Below are 8,822 nucleotides of genomic sequence, written 5' to 3' on the forward strand. Positions count from 1 at the left end.
AAGGCTAGGGGTCTAATCAGAGCCACAGCTGCCGGCCGACAGAAGAGCCACAGCCACGCCAGATCCGAGCCCTGTCTGTGACCTACAGCACAGTTCACGGCAACGCCAGAACCATAACCCCCTGAGTGAGGCCAGGGATCCGACCCGCAACCTCAGGGTTCCTAGTCGGATTCGCTTCCGCTGCACCTCGGCGGGACCCCCTAAGCACTCTTGATCATTACGACACACTGGCCAAGGAGGGGGTGACACAGTTCCAGAGAAGTACTTTTCTTCACCCCAAGTCTTCCCTCCTGCTGACGGACCCAGAGAGCATCACTTTCCAATCTCATCACCCCTTTTCAGGAAGGACTCCAGGGAGGGCATTCATCTCCAAAAAAAGGGAGATGGGGACTCTCCGTGTGACACAGCAAAAAAGAACCTGACCAGCATCCAAGAGGACGAGGGTTCAACCCCTGGCCCTGCTCAATGGGTTAAGGAACCGGCCTTGCCGCGAGCTGTGGTGAAGGTCGCAGATGCAGCTCGGATCTGGTGTTGCTGTGGCTGTGGTGGAGGCCAGCAGCTGCAGCTCTGATTCGACCCCTAGCCTGGGAACCTCCATACGCTGTAGGTGAGGCCCTAAAAAAGAAAAATAAGGGAGTTCCCGTCGTGGCGCAGTGGTTAACGAATTCAACTAGGAACCATGAGGTTGCGGGTTCGGTCCCTGCCCTTGCTCAGTGGGTTGACGATCCGGTGTTGCCGTGAGCTGTGGTGTAGGTTGCAGACGCGGCTCGGATCCCGCGTTGCTGCGGCTCTGGCGTAGGCCAGTGGCTGCAGCTCCAATTGGACCCCTAGCCTGGGAACCTCCATATGCTGCGGGAGCGGCCCTAGAAATAGCAAAAAGACAAAAAAAAAAAAAAAGTATAAAAAAATTAAAAAGGGAGATGGCCCAACACAATCAGGTGGAGCTTGGCCTCTGGCCTCGGGCTGACCCGAACACCTCCAGCCCACCCCCCCCAAGAGACCAGCATGCCTGTCTCTGGGGTTGTCCTGGGGACTAAGCGGGTCCTAACAACAGTGCCTGGCCGCTGGGCTCAGTTACCGCGGGGCACAGCCAGGACCGAGGCAGAGACCCTGCCCGCTCCATGGCCCCGGACCTTGTTCCAAAGTCAGGGTTACGGCCCTCGTTCACTGGGAGGAAGCAGCTCAGAGAAGGTGAACAACTCACCCAGGAGCTCCTGCAGCTAAGCAGGGGCTGAGTCCTGACACAGCCCCGTCTGAAGAGGGTGAACACTGAGGATGAGTGAGCCCTGCGGGAAGGCCCAGGTGGGCCTGGGCAAGGCAGGGGAGGAGGTTCGGGGGATTTGGGCCATAGTGGACCTGTGGAGTCCCTCTGTCTCTCAGCCCTGTTCAGACGCAACATTCAGGTTAAGTGACTGAGAAATTCATCAGAGAGAAAGGTGCTTCCTGGGCTTCCCGCTAAGTCAGGAATTCGAAAAGGCAAAGGCATGAAAAAGCAGCCCCACAGGATGGACTGAAAGGGTGGGCCCAGGGCGCCACCTGCAGGCGACTTGGTTTTCCACAGACCCGAATTCTTCCCACGATCCAGCGAAACCCCTCCTCCCGGCTCCGGGCTCTGGGCTCCGTGCTCCGGGCTCCGGGCTCCGGGCACCAATCTGCCCACACAGCCCCAGGCCCGCTGCCCAGGTCTCAGCTCAAATGTGTCCTCTCCAGAAGGTGACGCTGTCTGGCGCAGCGGAAATGAATCCGACTAGGAACCATGAGGTTGAGGGTTCGATCCCTGGCCTCGTTCAGTGGGTTAAGGATCCGGCGTTGCCATGGCTGTGGTGTAGGTCACAGACGTGGCTCAGATCTGACATTGCTGTGGCTGTGGTGTAGGTCACAGACATGGCTCGGATCCTACGTTGCTGTGGCTGTGGTGTAGGCCGGCAGCTACAGCTCCAATTGGACCCCTAGCCTGGGAACCTCCATATGCCACAAGTGCGGCCCTAGCAAAATGCAAAAATTAAAAAAATTTTTTTTAATTAAAAAAATAAAAAACCTGGCAGGCCATATTTGACCTGTGGAGTCCCTCTATCTCTCAACCCTGTTCAGACACAACATTCAGGAGAAATGACTGAGAAATTCATCAGAGAGAAAGGTGCATCCTTGGCTTCCCACTAAGTCAGGAATTCGAAAAGGCAAAGGCATGAAAAAGCAGCCCCACGGGATTGACTAGTCGGGTTCTTGCAACCCACTGAGCCCCAGCGGCACCTCCCGAGACAGCCTACTGACAGCAGCAGCACTCTAAAGAATTTCCGATTCACACACAGCGACGGCGGAAGCTTTCCTCTGAGGGCTCTACGGGAAAAAGCTGACCTGGCTACCCTCCCGCATCTCGTGAAACTGAAGAGGCCCTTCCCCTGGAACCATCCTTCCCAGCCTTAGGGAGGTCACGCGCCTTCAGGTAAACCCTTCCACGTGTATGGGAACGGCCCCAGCAGCACCGTCCGCCTTACCGAAAAGACTGGGACCCACCACGTTTCCATCAGCCAGACCATGGATAAGGAAGCTGGGGTGGAGTCCACAGCGGAACGCTATTCAGCAGAGAAAATGAATGAGCTATAGAGCTTCGTACGTGAAAATGAGTAATGTTATAAACATAATGGGAAAAAAGTGCAAATCCCACAGTTGTACCTACGAAGAAGGCTCACGAACGCGCATTATGTTGTTTGGGAATACACATTACTGTAAATCTGTATACGAAATATGGTGGCTTTTTCAGTTTTGCTTTTGCTTTTCGCTTTTTAGGGCTGCACCTGAAGCATATGGAAGTTCCCAGGTGAGGGGTCCAATCGGAGCGACAGCTGCCGGCCTACACCACAGCCACAGCCACACAGGATCCGAGCCACGTTGCTAACTACACGACAGCTTGCTGCAACGCCAGATCCTTAACCCACTGAGCGGGGCCAGGGATCAAACCCACATCCTCATGGATACTAGTCAGGTCCGTTACCACTGAGCCACAACATGAACTCCCACTAAATATGTATTTTCATACTATACACACTAAATATATCTATTTTATGTTTACCATGTCTTCGTCTTTCTTTACGGATTTATAATTTTACTGCGTATAGGATTTTATACTACACAATATTAAAATGTATATCTACAAATTTATATACAAATATATTTACTCTGTATTTTACTGTATTACATTTAACCTCATAGTTCTCTCTCTATACTATATATTTACCATAATAGCACTTTCTCTATATATACTTTAAAAATGTATCTTAAATACTAGAAATACTGTAATAAGCATATACGTTGTCATTCATAAATGTTCTTATTGATATGATATTACATAAAATAAAATGTCTTCTATATATACAGTAAAATTATACGTCTGTAAAGAAAGACAGGGCATGAGAAACATAAAATTTAATGCCATTTCCATACGGTTTCAGGTGTTTTAACAATGAGAATCATACGTGTGGGGAATTCCAGCTCCCTGAGGGCCAGGGTCTGAGAACAGGCAGCATCTACGATTCTGCCCACCGAGGTCCCGTTCCGTCCAACTTGATAGAAAAGGCAGGAAGAAGATGCAAATCTGTTGTGAAAACCCAGCTCTTCTCCAAACGAACACACACGCAAGCAATGCTGCAAACAGAAACTTGGACTGTACCCTGCTGTTTCTCAGTTTCCTCCTAATCTGCGTTGATTTCGTTTATTTTCTTTCCGCACCATTTGGACTCCTCCCCCCCCAGGTCAGCAGCACCCGCCACGGCGAGGATAACCTCTGAGACAAGGACAGCCCTGCATCCTGACCGGGCCACGGCTCCCTGGACGCCTCGAAGCCCCTCTGGCCATGCGCGCTCCAGCCGTTCGCAGACGCGGGCTCGGAGTCTGGCACACGGCTCGTCCCCTCGATCCGGGGTTCCCCATCTCGCAGCACTTTAAACACAGCAGTGGGGCTGCTGCCCACTCCCCGGAGGACCAACAGGAAGACCTCTCCCCGCCTCCCTTCCCTCTTTTATTGGCCTCCTTTCCGTCCTGTGTTAGACACGAGGCATCATTTCCCACGTGGACCACCGACAAGGACGCCCGACATGGGGCCATCCTGCATCTTCGCTAACACCTCGCGGCTGTGTCCCTCAGGATGGCTCTCGGGCCAGTCTTCCGCAGCCTCGGCCGGGAGCAAGTGTGCCTCTCAGCCACAACCGTGAGTGCAGGCGGGCTGGTACGTATATCCAAAGTCAGGCCATCAGAGGCCAGCAGGCACATGAAAAGATGCTCCCATCACGCATTACTAGAGACATGCACATCAAAACCACAGTGAGGTACCACCTCCCACCCGTCAGAATGGCCATCATTAATAAGTCCACGAATAACAAACGCTGGAGAGGGTGTGGAGAAAAGGGAACCCCCCCGCACTGCTGTGGGAATCTAAGTTGGTACAACCACTCTGGAAAACAGCATGGAGGGTCCTCAGAAAACTAGACATAGAACCACCCGCCATACGACCCCAGCAGTCCCACTCCTGGGCATATATCCAGATTAAACCATAATTCAAAAAGATCCATGCACCCGCATGTTCACTGCAGTACTATTCACAACAGCCAAGACATGGAAACAACCCAAATGTCCATCAACAGATGATTGGATTAAGAAGACGTGGTACAGGAGTTCCCGTCGTGGCGCAGCAGAAACGAATCCAACTAGGAAGCATGAGGTTGAGAGTTCAATCCCTGACCTCGCTCAGTGGGTTAAGGGTCCGGCATTGCCATGAGCTGCGGTGTTAGGTCACAGACGTGGCTCAGATCCTACCTTGCTGTGGCTGTGGTGTAGGCTGGCAGCTACAGCTCCATTGGACCCCTAGCCTGGGAACCTCCATATGCTATGGGGGCAGCCCTAAAAAAACAAAGACAAAAAAAAAAAAGATGTGGTATATATATTCAATGGAATACTCCTCAACCATAAAAACCCCAAAGAGTGCCATTTGCAGAAACATGGGTGCAACTAGAGATTCTCATACTAAGTGAAATAAGTCAAAATGACAAAGACAAATACCATATGATGTCACTTACATGTGGAATCTAAAATACGACACCAACGAACCTATCTACAAAACAGAAACAGACTCACTGACATGCAGACATGGAGAACAGACTTGCGGTTGCCAAGGGGGGAGGGACTGGGACGGAGAGGGATTTGGGGGGTCAGCAGATGCAAACTATTACATTTGGATGGGCTAGGAAATGAAGTCCTACTGCACAGCACGGGAAACTATATCCAGTCTGCTGGGACAGACCATGACGAAAAAGAAACATATATATATATACATATATATATGTTTTTTAGGGCCGAGCCTGAGGCATATGGAAGTTTCCAGGTCTACAGCGACCGGCCTACACCACAGACACTAGCGTCCTCGTGGACGCTAGTCGGGTTCGTTTCCACTGAGTCACGATGGGATCTCTGACTTCCAGTCCTGAAGTGTCAGTGTGGCTGCAACTGGAGACGAGTTAGGAGACGACCGACAGCCAGGACTTGGAATACGTATTCTGCGTGCCTGTTTCTTGTTACTTTATCAGAAAGTGCCAGCTTTCGAAAGCGACAGCATGCCTGCGCCATTTCACCTTCCAACCAGCAAGGGACGAGGGGTCCAAATGCTTCACACCTTCGCCAACGCACGACAGCGTCAGTTTCTCCATTTAGATGGAATCTCCTCGTGGTTTTTTGTTTTTTTGTTTGTTTGTTTGTTTGTTTTGTCTTTTTTGTCTTTTTTTGTTGTTGTTGTTGCTATTTCTTTGGCCGCTCCCGTGGCATATGGAGGTTCCCAGGCTAGGGGTTGAATCGGAGCTGTAGCCACCGGCCTACACCAGAGCCGCAGCAACGCGGGATCCGAGCCGCGTCTGCAACCTACACCACAGCTCACGGCAACGCCGGATCGTCAACCCACTGAGCAAGGGCAGGGACCGAACCCACAACCTCATGGTTCCTAGTTGAATTCGTTAACCACTGCGCCACGACGGGAACTCCTCTTCATGGTTTTAACGCGATTTTCCCCGATGACTAATGATGGCTCGCAGCTGTGCAGACAGATGCTCGCTGGAGACTTAGCTTCTTTTGTGAAGAGATGCTCAAGCCCTTTTTATTTATTGGTACATTTTTTTCTTTTTAGGGCTGCACCTGCGGCCTATGGAGAGTCACAGGCTAGGGGTCGAATCGGAGCCACAGCTGCCGGCCTACACCACAGCCACGGCAACGCCAGGTCCTTAACCCACTGAGCGAGGCTAGGGATTGAACCCGAGTCTTCGTGGATACCAGTCGGGTTCTTTAACTCCTGAGCCACAACGGGAACTCCTCCTTTCTTATATTTATCAGGTCTGGTATTAGGGGAATGCTGGCCCACAGAATGCGTGAGGAAGTGTTCCCCCTGCTTCTGTTTTCTGGAAGAGACTACAGGGAACTGGCATCATTTCTTTCTTCCGTGTTCAGGAGAATTCACCAGCGAAACCATCTGTGTGGCCGGTGCTTTCTCTTTCGGACGATGACCAACTTTAGTGATTCAGACACTTTCATCAATACAGGCCTGTTTACATGACCTACTTGACCTTGCGTCAGTTTTGTTAGTGGTTTTGAACAAATGACCCAAGTTATCAAATTTGTAGGCATGGGGTTGTTCATCATATTCCTTCACTATCCTTTGAACGTGTGTAGGACCCGTGCTGATCACCCCATTTCATTTCTTTCTTTTTTGTGTGTGTTCTTCTAGGGCCGCACCCTCCAGCCGCACCCGTGACCTACACCACAGCTCACAGCAACACCAGATCCTGAACGCACTGAGCAAGGCCAGGGATCGAACCCACAACCTCATGGCTCCTAGCTGGATTCCTTTCTGCTGCGCCACGACAGGAACTCCCTCACTGACACTTATGGAGCAGTTCACCACAGCCGCTCAAGGGCCATGCCCACGGGAGTCCACGTGCTGGGCCACGAGAGAGCCAGGTGGAAGCGTACTCTTAGGACCTGTACGTGGAAGTCACAGAGCATCACTTCTGCCACGTCCTGTGCATTTGAAATCCGTGATTAATGGCGTTCCCATGGTGGCTCAGCAGTAAGAAGCTGACGGGCATCCGTGAGGATGTGGGTTCAATCCCTGGCCTCGCTCAGTGGGTTAAGGATCTGGTGCTGCCGTGAGCTGGGGTGTAGGTCGCAGACGCCGCTCAGATCCCACATTGCTGTGGCTGTGGTGCAGGCCAGCAGCCGCAGCTCCACTTCGACCCCTGGCCTGGGAATCTTCATATGCCTCAGGGGAGGCCCTAAAAAGCCGGACAAAAAAGAGAAAGAAGTGACCAGAGGCACCCATATTGAGGGGAGCAAGGTTTGGCTTCTGCTTTAGAAGGCGTGTCAAAGGATTTACGAACCTAACTTAAATGCGCTTTTACCCTGACTTCTGTGATGCTTCGGTCCTGGAAGTTTTCCCCACCACACTGTGATTCTAAGACGGCAAGAGTCATACATTCTTTCCTCACCACTGTGTTCCCAAAACAGAGCCCCTCCCACGCAGCCCCGACACCCTGAACATCAATCGCAGCCCCCCTCAGGCTTTGCAGGGACCGCTGAGGGTCTCCGTGCTCTCCCTGGAACACTTAGAGATGTATTTTGAAAAAACATATGCTTCTGCATCGTGAGCACATCCATAATTTTACCCACAGGATAGGATATGACAAGTCCCTTCACTGGGAAGCAGTAATGAGTGGCTACTGTTTGCAACACCTGCGCCCCTGCAGGCAGAAGTCTTCCCTAAGAAACCTGTAGCTGCCCAGCTACCGTCAGCTGCTTTCACACTTGTCTGTATTTTTTTCTTATTCACTCATTGCCACCAATAGCACATTCTAGAACAACAGGGCAGGCAGTGCCCAAATCATCTATGAAAACAGCAGATAAACCTAGAAATTAGGAGGATAATGAGGACGGCCAGGAGAAATTACCTTGTCTTTGTGAAGCGGGTTTACAGGCTACCTCTCACTTTACAGGTGGGGAAGCCAAGGCCCAGAGGCCAAGCAGTGCCCAAAGTTACAAGGCTGAAAGAAGAGGAGGATTCAGAACCTGTGCTCGGCACCCAAAACCCCGGTTCTTTTCTCTTTTTTCTTCTTTAAGGGCTGCACCGGCAGCACATGGAGGTTCCCAGGCCAGGGGTCCAATCGGAGCTACAGATGCCAGCCTTCACCACAGCCACAGCAAGGCCAGATCCGAGCCGGGTCTACGACCTACACCACAGCTTATGGCAACGCCGCATCGTTAACCCCTGAGTGAGGCCAGGGATCGAACCTGCGTCCTCATGGATACCAGTCGGGTTCGTTTCGCGGCGCCACAACCGGAACACCTCTTTTTTTTTCCCTTTCAACTGTGGTAAAACATACACAACATTCCATTAACCATTTTGGCCACTTTTCAGTGTAGAGTTCGGGGCAGTAAGTACATTCACAGTGTCGTGCATGCGCCACCACCATCCACCTTCTCGAAATCAAACTTGGTCCCCGTGAAATTCCAACTCCCCATTCCCCATCGCAGCAGCCATCGTCTTCTTTCATAAAATGATTAATGGGCGGTGGCCCTCACCCCCGGCAACAAGCAAAACACAAGATGCGAATTGAGATTACCTTCCAGACGAAGCAAACCTAACCCAGAGGCGCCGCACACCCGCACCTCCGGAGACCCGGCCTGCGGCCGCGCGGGCCACACCGGCCACGCCCTCTTGCCCGCCCACAAAGCCGGCCCCGCCCACTAGCCGCCCCGATCCAGGCCCCGCCCCGAGTCCGGCTCCGCCCCGC

The sequence above is a fragment of the Sus scrofa genome, chromosome 3 (genome assembly GCF_000003025.6).
Source record: "Sus scrofa isolate TJ Tabasco breed Duroc chromosome 3, Sscrofa11.1, whole genome shotgun sequence".
Lineage (NCBI taxonomy): Eukaryota > Metazoa > Chordata > Mammalia > Artiodactyla > Suidae > Sus > Sus scrofa.